Genomic DNA, 10,769 nt, shown 5'->3' with positions numbered 1-10,769 from the left:
GTTAGGGAGTGTTTAATTTCATTCTTTTACATGTAGCTGTCCAGTTCTCCCAGCTCCACTTATTGAAGAGACTGTCTTTTCTCTGTTGTATATCTTTGCCACCTTTCTCATAGATTAGTTGACTATAGGTGCATGGGTTTATCTCTGGGGTTTCTATCCTGTTCCATTGATCTATATTTCTGTTATTGTGCCAGTACGATATTGTCTTGAATACTGTAGCTTTGTAGTATAGTCTGAAGTCAGGGAGTCTGATTCCTCCAGCTCCATTTGTTCCCCTCAACACTGCTTTGGCTATTCGAGGTCTTTTGTGTCTCCATACAAATTTTAAGATTTTTTTGTTCTAGTGCTGTAAAAATGCCATTGGTAATTTGATAGGGATTGCATTGAATCTGTAGATTGCTTTGGGTAGTATAGTCATTTTCACAATATTGATTCTTCCAATCCAAGAACATGGTATATCTCTCTATCTGTTTGTATCATCTTTAATTTCTTTCATCAGTGTCTTATAGTTTTCTGCATACAGGTCTTTTTTCTCCCTAGGTAGGTTTATTCCTAGGTATTTTATTCTTCATGTTGCAGTGGTAAATGGGAGTGTTTCCTTATTTCTCTTTCAGATTTTTCATCATTAGTGTACAGGAATGGAAGAGATTTCTGTGCATTAATTTTGTATCCTGCAACTTTACCAGATTCATTGATTAGCTCTAGTAGTTTTCTGGTGGCATCTTTAGGATTCTCTATGTATAGTATCATGTCATCTGCAAACTGTGACAGTTTTACAGTTTTTAATTTGTATTACTTTTATTTATTTTTCTTCTCTGATTCCATTAATAGGACTTCTAAATCTATGTTGAATAATAGTGGTGAGAGTGGACAAACGTCTCTTATTCCTGATCTTAGAGGAAATGCTTTAGTTTTTCACCATTGAGAATGATGTTTGCTGTGGGTTTGTCGTATATGGGCTTTATTATGTTGAGGTAGGTTCCCTCTATGCCCAATTTCTGGAGAGTTTTTATCATTAATTGGTGTTGAATTTTGTCAAAAGCTTTTTCTGCATCTATTGAGATGATCATATAGTTTTTATATTTCAGTTTGTTAATATGGTGTATAATATTGTTTGATTTGCATATATTGAAGAATCCTTGCATCCCTGGGATAAATCCCACTTGATCATAGTGTATGATCCTTTTAATGTGTTGTTGGATTCTGTTTGCTAGTATTTTGTTGAGGATTTTTGCATCTATATTCATCAGTGATATTGGTCTGTAATTTTCTTTTTTTGTACTATCTTTGTCTGGTTTTGGTATCATGGCGATGGTGGCCTCTTAGAATGAGTTTGGGATTGTTCCTTCCTCTGCCATTTTTTGGAAGAGTCTGAGAAGAATGAGTGTTAGCTTTTCTCTAAATGTTTGATAGAATTCACCTGTGAAGCCATCTGGTCCTGGACTTTTGTTTGTTGGAAGATTTTTAACCACAGTTTCAATTCCATTACTTGTGATTGGTCTGTTCATATTTTCTATTTCTTCCTGGTTCAGTCTTGGAAGGTTATACCTTTCTAAGAATTTGTCCATTTCTTCCAGGTTGTCCACTTTATTGGCATAGAGTTGCTTGTAGTAATCTCTTAGGATGCTTTGTATTTCTGCTGTGTCTGTTGTAACTTCTCCTTTTTCATTTCTAATTTTATTGATTTGAGTCCTCTCACTGTTTTTCTTGGCGAGTCTGGCAATGGTTTATCAATTTGTTTCTCTTCTCAAAGAACCAAGTTTTAGTTTTATTGATATTTGCTATTGTTTTCTTTGTTTCTATTTCATTTATTTCTGTTCTGATCTTTATGATTTCTTTCCTTCTACTAACTTTGGGGTTTGTTTCTTCTTTCTCCAGTTCCTTTAGGTGTAAGGTTAAATGGTTTATTTGAGATTTTTCTTGTTTCTTGAGGTAGGCTTGTATTGCTATAAACTTCCCTCTTAGGACTACTTTTACTGCATCCCATGTGTTTTGGATGATCGTGTTTTCATTGTGATTTGTCTCTAGGTATTGTTTGATTTCCTCTTTGATTTCTTCAGTGATCTCCTGGTTATTTAGTAAGGTATTGTTTAACCTCCATGTGTTTGTGTTTTTACTTTTTTTCCCCCTGTAATTGTTTCCTAATCTCTTAACGTTGTGGTCAGAAAAGATGCTTGACAAGATTTAAATTATCTTAAATTTACTAAAGCTTGATTTGTGACCCAAGATGTGATCTATTCTGGAGAATGTTCCATGCACACTTGAGAAGAAAGTGTAATCTGCTGTTTTTGGATGGAATGTCCTATAAACGTCAATGAAATCTATCTGGTCTATTGTGTCATTTAAAGCTTTTTTTTTCCTTATTAATTTTCTGCTTGGATGATATGTCCATTGGTGTAAGTGAGGTGTTAAAGTCCACCACTATTATTGTGTCACTGTCTATTTCCACTTTTATAGCTGTTAGCAGTTGCCTTATGTATTGAGGTTCTCCTGTGATGGGTACATATATATTTATAATTGTTACCTCTTCTTCTTGGATTAATCCCTTGATCATTATGTAGTGTCCTTCCTTGTCTCTTGTAACATTCTTTATTTTAAAATCTATTTTATCTGATATGAGTGTTGCTACTCCAGCTTTCTTTTGATTTCCATTTGCATGGAATATCTTTTTCCATCCCCTCACTTTCAGTCTGTATGTATCCCTAGGTCTGAAGTGGGTCTCTTGTAGATAGGATATATATGGGTCTTGTTTTTGTATCCATTCAGTGAGCCTGTGTCTTTTGGTTAGAACATTTATTCCATTCACGTTTAAGATAATTTTTGATATGTATGTTCCTATGACCATTTTCTTAATTGTTTTGTTTTTGTTTTTGTAGGTCCTTTTCTTCCCTTTTGTTTCCCACTTAGAAATGTTCCTATAGCATTTGTTGTAGAGCTGGCTTGGTGGGACTGAATTCTCTTAGCTTTTGCTTGTCTGTAAAACTTTTGATTTCTCCATCAAATCTGAATGAGATCGTTGACGGTTAGAGCAATCTTGGTTGTAAGTTCTTCCCTTTCATCACTTTAAGTATGTCATGCCACTCCTTTCTGGCTTGTAGAGTTTCTGCTGAGAAATCAGCTGTTAACTTTATGGGAGTTCCTTTGTATGTTATTTGTCTTTTTTCTCTTGCTGCTTTCAATAATTTTTGTTTTTCTTTAATTTTTGCCAATTTGATTACTATGTGTCCTGGCATGTTTCTCCTTGGGTTTATCCTGTATGGGACTCTCTTCACTTCCTGAACTTGGGTGGCTATTTCCTTTCCCATTTTAGGGAAGTTTTCGACACTAATCTCTTCAAATATTTTCTCAGATCCTTTCTCTCTCTCTTCTCCTTTTGGGACCCCTCTAATGGCAATGTAGTTGCTTTTAATGTTGTCCCAGAGGTCTCTTACACTGTCTTCCTTTCTTTTCATTCTTGTTTCTTTATTCTGTTTCACAGCAGTGAATTCCACCATTCTGTCTTCCCAGTCACTTATCCGTTCTTCTGCCTCAGTTATTCTGCTATTGATTCCTTCTAGTGTATATTTCATTTCGGTTATTGTATTGTTCTTCTCTGTTTGTTTGTTCTTTAATTCTTTTAGGTGTTTGTTAAACATTTCTTGCATCTTCTCAATCTTTACCTCCATTCTTTTTCAGAGGTCATGGATCATTTTCACTATCATTATTCTGAATTCTTTTTATGGAAGGTTGCCTATCTCCACTTCATTTAGTTGTTTTTCTGGGGTTTTATCTTGTTCCTTCATCTGGTACATAGCCCTCTGCCTTCTCATCTTTTCTATCTTTCTGTAAATGTGGGTTTTGTTCCACAGGCTGCAGGATTGTAGTTCTTCTTGCTTCTGCTGTCTGCCTTCTGGTGGATGAGTCTATCCATCCTCTCATTATCTGTCTGTGTGTGTCTCTTGTAAGCAGCATAAAGATGGGTCTTGATTTTTTGAATCCAATCAGCCACCTTATGTCTTTGACTAGAGCATTTAGTCCATTGACATTTAAAGTAATGACTGATAGCTATGTCCTATTGCAATTTTATTACTTGTATTTATAGTTCTTCTCTGTTTTTTCCTTTACTTTTTCTTTTCTTTTTTTTTTTTTTAATTTCTTCCCTTGTGGTTTGATATTTTTTTTGTAGTGGTATGATTGTTTTCCTTTTTCTCTGGTTTTTGTGTATCTATTGTACGTTTTTGATTTGTGGTTGCCATGGTGTTTGTATCTGATTGCATAATTTTCATTATTTTATCTTCCAGATCACCAAATCACCTGTTTTATTTTGTATTATCTAGTCTCCTCTTCATTCCTTCCAGTGTATTTTTTATTTCAGTTATTTTATTCTTCATTTCTGACTGGTTCCTTTTTTAGATTCTTGTTAAAATTCTCACTGTTTTCTTCTATTCTTGTCCAAAACTCAGTTAACATTCTTATTACAAATACTTTGAATTCTTTATCTAGTGAATTGTTTATTCTCATTTCATTAGTTGTTTTTTTCAGGGATTTATCTCACTATTTCACTTTAAAGTAATACCTCTGTCTTCTCATTTTGGTTAACTTTTCTGTCTCTATGAAATTAGGTAAGTTACCTTCTGTGGTCTTGAATGGGAGTCCTTATGTGGGAGTGTTCCTTTACCATCTGCATATGCCCACTGCCTTTGATGGGAGAGCTGGATCTGACATGAACACAAGTCATGCTTTTTCTCATGCTGTGTTGCCAGGCTATCACCTTTATAGGAGGTGGGGCTGGAGATGAAGGAGCTAGGGCCAGAGCCAAGTCTGAGTTGGTGTTCTCCTCCTCTAAATTGGTTGTCACTGCCCTATTGGGATCTGGGTTTGTTCCCACATTGCTGGAGAAGAAACCCTGAGGCTTGGTTCAAGCCAGGTCTGTTCCCTTTAAATTTGTGCTTTGCCCCCTCTTATCACCAGCACCCTTTCCCCAGAAGGGAGCAGTACTGGAGCAAGAGGGGCTTGTGTGATCACTTGGCATGGTTTGGGACATGGGTTGTTGCCATTGGCTGAAGACAGAAATTGAGATTGCTTCTGATGCACTGCCCATGTAAGAGCCAGTAATGGCCACTCTTGCTCTGTTCAGATGATGCTTTGGGTCTGAGTTGCTTTTGTGTCTCACAGTGGAGTTCTCTTTAGCTGTAGCAGCCTTTGCCCCTTGTGGAAATGCATTGTGAAGTAAGTGGGGCAGAAATGGTCATTTGGCTTAGGCTGGGGCTCAGGTGGGGCAGTCATGGCAAGCTGTCAAGCCACACCTGTGCAGTTACAATCTGCTCTCTCTGCCCTGTTTTGGGAGTAAGTAAACATGTTTGCACACCTCACCAGTAGAGTCCTGACTTCCCACAACTGTCTCATTAGTCCCACCAGTCCTCCAACCAGCCAAGGGGACTTGTCTTCCTGGTGTTGTACCCCAGGTTAGGGACACCTAATATGTGCATCAAATGGCTCTCTCCCCATGGAGGATCTCCACCCACATAATCTACCTTCTCTTCTGAGTCCCTTCCCAGAGGCATGGGTCCCCACCTTATCACTTCTCTTCTCATCCTACCTAATTTCATATAGATCTTTCTCACAGCCTTTGTTGTACAGCAGTCTTTCTGCCATTCTCCAGTTAATTTTCAGTGAGTATTGTTCCACATGTAGTTGCATCTTTAATATGTTTGTGGGAGGAGGTATATTCCGCTTCCTCCTACTCTGCCATCTTGATCCCTAGTCTGCCCTATCTTTGAATGATTGTTTCCTAACAAAGTGTTCACAAACTAAGATGCATAGTCAATATTTGTTTAAAAGAATTCAGAAAAAGCCCCATTTCTCTATTTGTACTAAATTGTCCTCTAGGATAATGAAAGAGTTAAACCAATTCCCAAGTATCTAACCGAATTTCTAAGTGTAAATTTTAGCTTTGGAGATGCTAGAGAAATTCAGTAATTAAAAACTACAGAAATTTTTGCAGATAAAAACATGTTGTTCCATAACTAGTAACGTTTAACAATTTGTGAGCTTAGTATACAATATTCTGAATATTTTAGACCCTTCATCACCATCTGCTTTCTTTTTATGGTTAACCAGACTTTATAAAGCAGTGCCTTGTAATATTGCTCTAATAATTCATAGTGTTATCTCTGGCACCCAATATACAAGAGACTAAATAAGAAAATAGATGAGGAGAATAGGATAATCAATAAATTTTTTAAAACTTTTGAAGAATTTTTGTCTTCTGAAATTTATTAAGGACCTATTGCATATTAAATAAATGGAATAGATCAATTGGAAGCTCATTATATTTTAATGATAGTTGTTTTAAATGTGTGCTCCTATATTTCAATTCATTATATCTAAATGTTAACTTTGTAATATGTTTTGAAATTAGGAGGTGTGAGGCCTCCAGCGTTGTTTTCCTTCTTCAATATTTTTTTGGCTAAACAGGGTCCCTGTGATTCCATATGAATTTTTAAGATGGTTCTTTTCTATTTCTCAAAAAAATGACATTGGGATTTTGATAAGGAATGCAGTAAATCTATAGACTACTTTAGGTAGTGTGAACATTTTAACAATATTGTCTTCCAATTCATCAACATAGGTTGTCTTTCAACTTACTTGTGTCTTTTAAAATTTCTTTCAGTAATATTTTGTAGTTTTCAGTGTACAAGTCTTTCAATTCCTTTGTTAAGCTTATTCCTAAGTATTTTTTTTTTTGTGTGTGTGTGTGTATTGTAAATGGGATTATTTTATTAATTTCCTTTTCAGGTTTTCATTGTAAGTGTATAGATATGCAACTGATATTTGTATGTGTTGACTTGGTGTCTTGCAAGTTTGTTGCATTTGTTTATGTTTTAAACTTTTTTTTTTTTAGAATCTTTACAATTTCCTGCATATAAAAAGATGTCATCTGTGAACTGGGATAATTTTATCTTCCTTTCCAATCTGAATGCTTTTTATTTCTTTTACCTTCCTAATTGTTCTGGCTAAGACTTCCAGTATTATGTTGAACAGAAGAGGTAAGAATGGGCATCCTTTCATCTTAGATGAAAATCTTTCAGTTTTTTACTGTTGAAGTCAAAATTCTTAGCTGGTGGTGTTTTCATTTTGGCCTTTATTATGTTAAGGTAATTTTCTTCTATTTCTAGCTTGTTGATTTTTTTTTTTTTTTTTTTTTTTTAATAATGAAGGGGCATAGAACTTTGTTAAATGATTTTTCTGCATCACTTGAGATGATCTCATTGTTTTTGTCCTTCTTTCTGTCGATGAAATATATTATATATTTCCATATATCAAGCATGACTTTATAAAGTCACTTGGAATTTAGACCCTTGCTTCACATAGGAGCCTTATAGTTATGAATCTCAGGAAATGTCCTAAATATCTGAAGCCTGTACCACACAGCTAGGTGATTAAAGTAATGAGGGCTTTTAATTCTATATTTTTCCACTTATCCTTAATCTTATTTCTATCAGTTTTCTATAATATACTAATATATTAAGAAAATTTGAATATACCGTCTACTTGTATAAAGAGATAGGATTTACATGTTGGAGCATAATATCTTTCTATAAAGCTCAATTACTATTAAAGAATAGTCTCTAATGCTATATACAATAATAAACTCAAAAAAATTACAGACTTAAATGTAAGACTGGTACTATAAACCTCCTAGAAGAAAACATAGGCAGAACACTCTTTCACATAAATTGTAGTAATATTTTCTTGGATCTTCTCCTAAAATGAAGGAAATAAAAAGAAAAATAAACAAATGAAACCTAATTAAATTTAAAAACTTTTGCACAGCAAAGGAAACTATCAACAAAAAAAAGACAACCTACTAAAGGGAAAATATTTGCAAATAATATGACCAATAATGGATTAATATCCAACATATATAAACAGCTCAGATAACTCAACATAAAAAAGAAAAAAAAGTCACACAACAAACGACACAACAACAAGAAAAAACAACCTGATTAAAAAATGGGCAGAAGACCTGAATAGACATTTTTCCAAGAAAACTTACATATGACCAACAGACATGAGAAAAGATGCTCAACATTGTTAGTCATCAGAGAAATGCAAATTAAAAACACATTGAGATATCATCTCACAACTCTCAGAATGGCTATCATCAAAAAGAACACTAATAACAAATGTTGGTGTGGATGTAGAGAAAAGAGAACCCTCATACAGTATTGGTGGGAATGTAAATTGGTGCAGCTACTGTGAAAAACAGTATGGCATTTGCTCAAAAGCTAAAAATATAGCTACCATATGACTCAGAAATTTTAATCCTGGGTACATATCCAAAGAAACAAAAATCACTAATTTGTGAAGATACCTACACCTTAATGTTCATAGTGGCATTATTTACTATTGCCAAAGTATGGAAGCAACCTAAGTGTCCCTCAACAGATGAATGGATAAAGAAGATGTGATTATATATATATATGTGTGTGTATATATATATATATATATATATATATATATATATATATATATTTCCATGTTACATATATATTAGGAAATACCACTCAGCCATAAGAAAAAGAATAAAATTCTGTTACATGCAACAACACAGAAGGACTTGGAGGACTTTATGCATAGTAAAATAAGTCAGACTGAGAAAGACAAACATTGAATGATATCACTTATATGTGGAATCTAAAAAAATAAAACAAGCTAGTGTATATTAATAAAAAGAAACAGACTCTCAGATGTAGAGAATAAAGTAGTACCAGTGGGGAGAAGAAAGGGAGAAGGGGCAAAGTATAGGGGATTAAGGGATACAAACTACTGTATATAAAATAAATAAGCTACAAGGATGTATCGTACAACACAGGGAATATAGCCAATATTTTATAAAAACTGTAAATGGAATATAGCCTTTAAAAATTGTGAATCACTATGTTGTACACCTGAAACTTATATAACTTTGTAAATCAACTATACCTGTGTTAAAAAAGATTATTTATAAGCTTGAAATGTTCAAAAATAATCCTTTAACATTTTGATCTTGGTATTATTTTAATTAAAATATGTTCACTTTATTTTATACTGTCGTAAAACCAAGACATAGATTTGGAAATGGAATAAAATAGTGTAAAAAATCTCTATTTTATTATTGAATGAGCAATAAACATTTTGGATAACAGATATAGAAAAACCTTACCTTTTCTGAATAAAGCTTATTTATTATTAAATAAAAATTATACATATGTTTTTCAATTACTTGGGAAATTTAACATAAGAAAAGTAAATAGCACTAAGAATCAAGAATAATAGAATTGTACTAGCTATTTGAAGATTATTTGAAGTGTGGAACCCACACTGTTTCTAGAATTTTTTTTTTTTTTTTTTTTTTTTTTTAATGACTGCATGCTTAAGTAGATCACTGCTTTCTTGAATCACTTAATGCCAAACTATTTGTCATTTTTCTTTCTTTTGGACATCTACTTCTATAAAACAAAAACAGAAACAAAAATATGTCTGGTTACCATTTCAAAATGTTGTCCATGTGCTTGAGTTCTCAGTAGCCACAAGTTAAATCAACTTATATGGAGGTGGTGTATTATAACTTATGAATCTAATCTCATCAAAATTCTATTAATCAGAAAATCTTCAGTTATATTTTCACAAGATAACATTAGTAATTTCCAATTTGAAATTCAACAGTTTAAATAATTTAATTATCTCTTTCAGGGGAAGTAATTATTTATTTTATTTTTAATTTTTTTTTTGGAAGGTTCTTTTTTTAAAATTTTTTACACAGCATATTCTTATTAGTTATCTATTATATACATATTAGTGTATATATGTCAATCGCAATCTCCCAATCCATCCCACCACCATCACCCCCCCCCAATTTCTGCCTTTGGTGTCCATACATTTGTTCTCTACATCTGTGTCTCTATTTTTGCCTTGCAAACCATGTCATCTGTACCATTTTCTAGATTCCACATATATGTGTTAATATACGATATTTGTTTTTCTCTTTCTGGCTTACTTCACTCTGTATGACAGTCTCTAGGTCCATCCACGTCTCTACAAATGACCCAGTTTCATTCCTTTATATGGCTGAGTAATATTCCATCGTATATATGTACCACATCTTCTTTAACCATTCGTCTATGATGGGCATTTAGGTTGCTTCCATGACCTGGGTATTGTAAATAGTGCCCAAAACAATTAAGAAAATGGTAATAGGACCATATATATCGATGATTACCTTAAATGTGAATGGATTAAATGTTCCAACCAAAAGAGACAGGTTCACTGAATGTATACAAAAGCAAGACCCATATATATGCTGTCTACAAGAGACCCACTTCAGACCTAGGGACACATACAGACTGAAAGTGAGGGGATGGAAAAAGATATTCCATGCAAATGGAAATCAATAAAAGCTAGAGTAGCAATACTTATATAAAATAAAATAGACTTTAAAATAAAGAATGTTATAAGAGACAAGGAAAGACACTACGTAATGATCAAGGGATCAATCCAAGAAGAAGATATAAAAATTTTAAATATATATGCACCCAACATTGAAGCACCTCAATACATAAGACAAATGCTAACAGTTATAAAAAAGGAAATTGACAGTAACCCGGTAATAGTGGGGGACTTTAACACCTCACTTACATCAATGGACAGATCATTGAGACAGAAAATTAATAAGGAAACACAAGCTTTAAATGACACAATAGACCAGATAGATTAATTGATATTTATAGGACATTCCATCTGAAAAC

This window comes from Balaenoptera acutorostrata, chromosome 18 (assembly GCF_949987535.1).
Source record: "Balaenoptera acutorostrata chromosome 18, mBalAcu1.1, whole genome shotgun sequence".
Lineage (NCBI taxonomy): Eukaryota > Metazoa > Chordata > Mammalia > Artiodactyla > Balaenopteridae > Balaenoptera > Balaenoptera acutorostrata.
The sequence above is the reverse complement of the archived record's forward strand: the minus strand, read 5'-3'. Positions refer to the sequence as shown.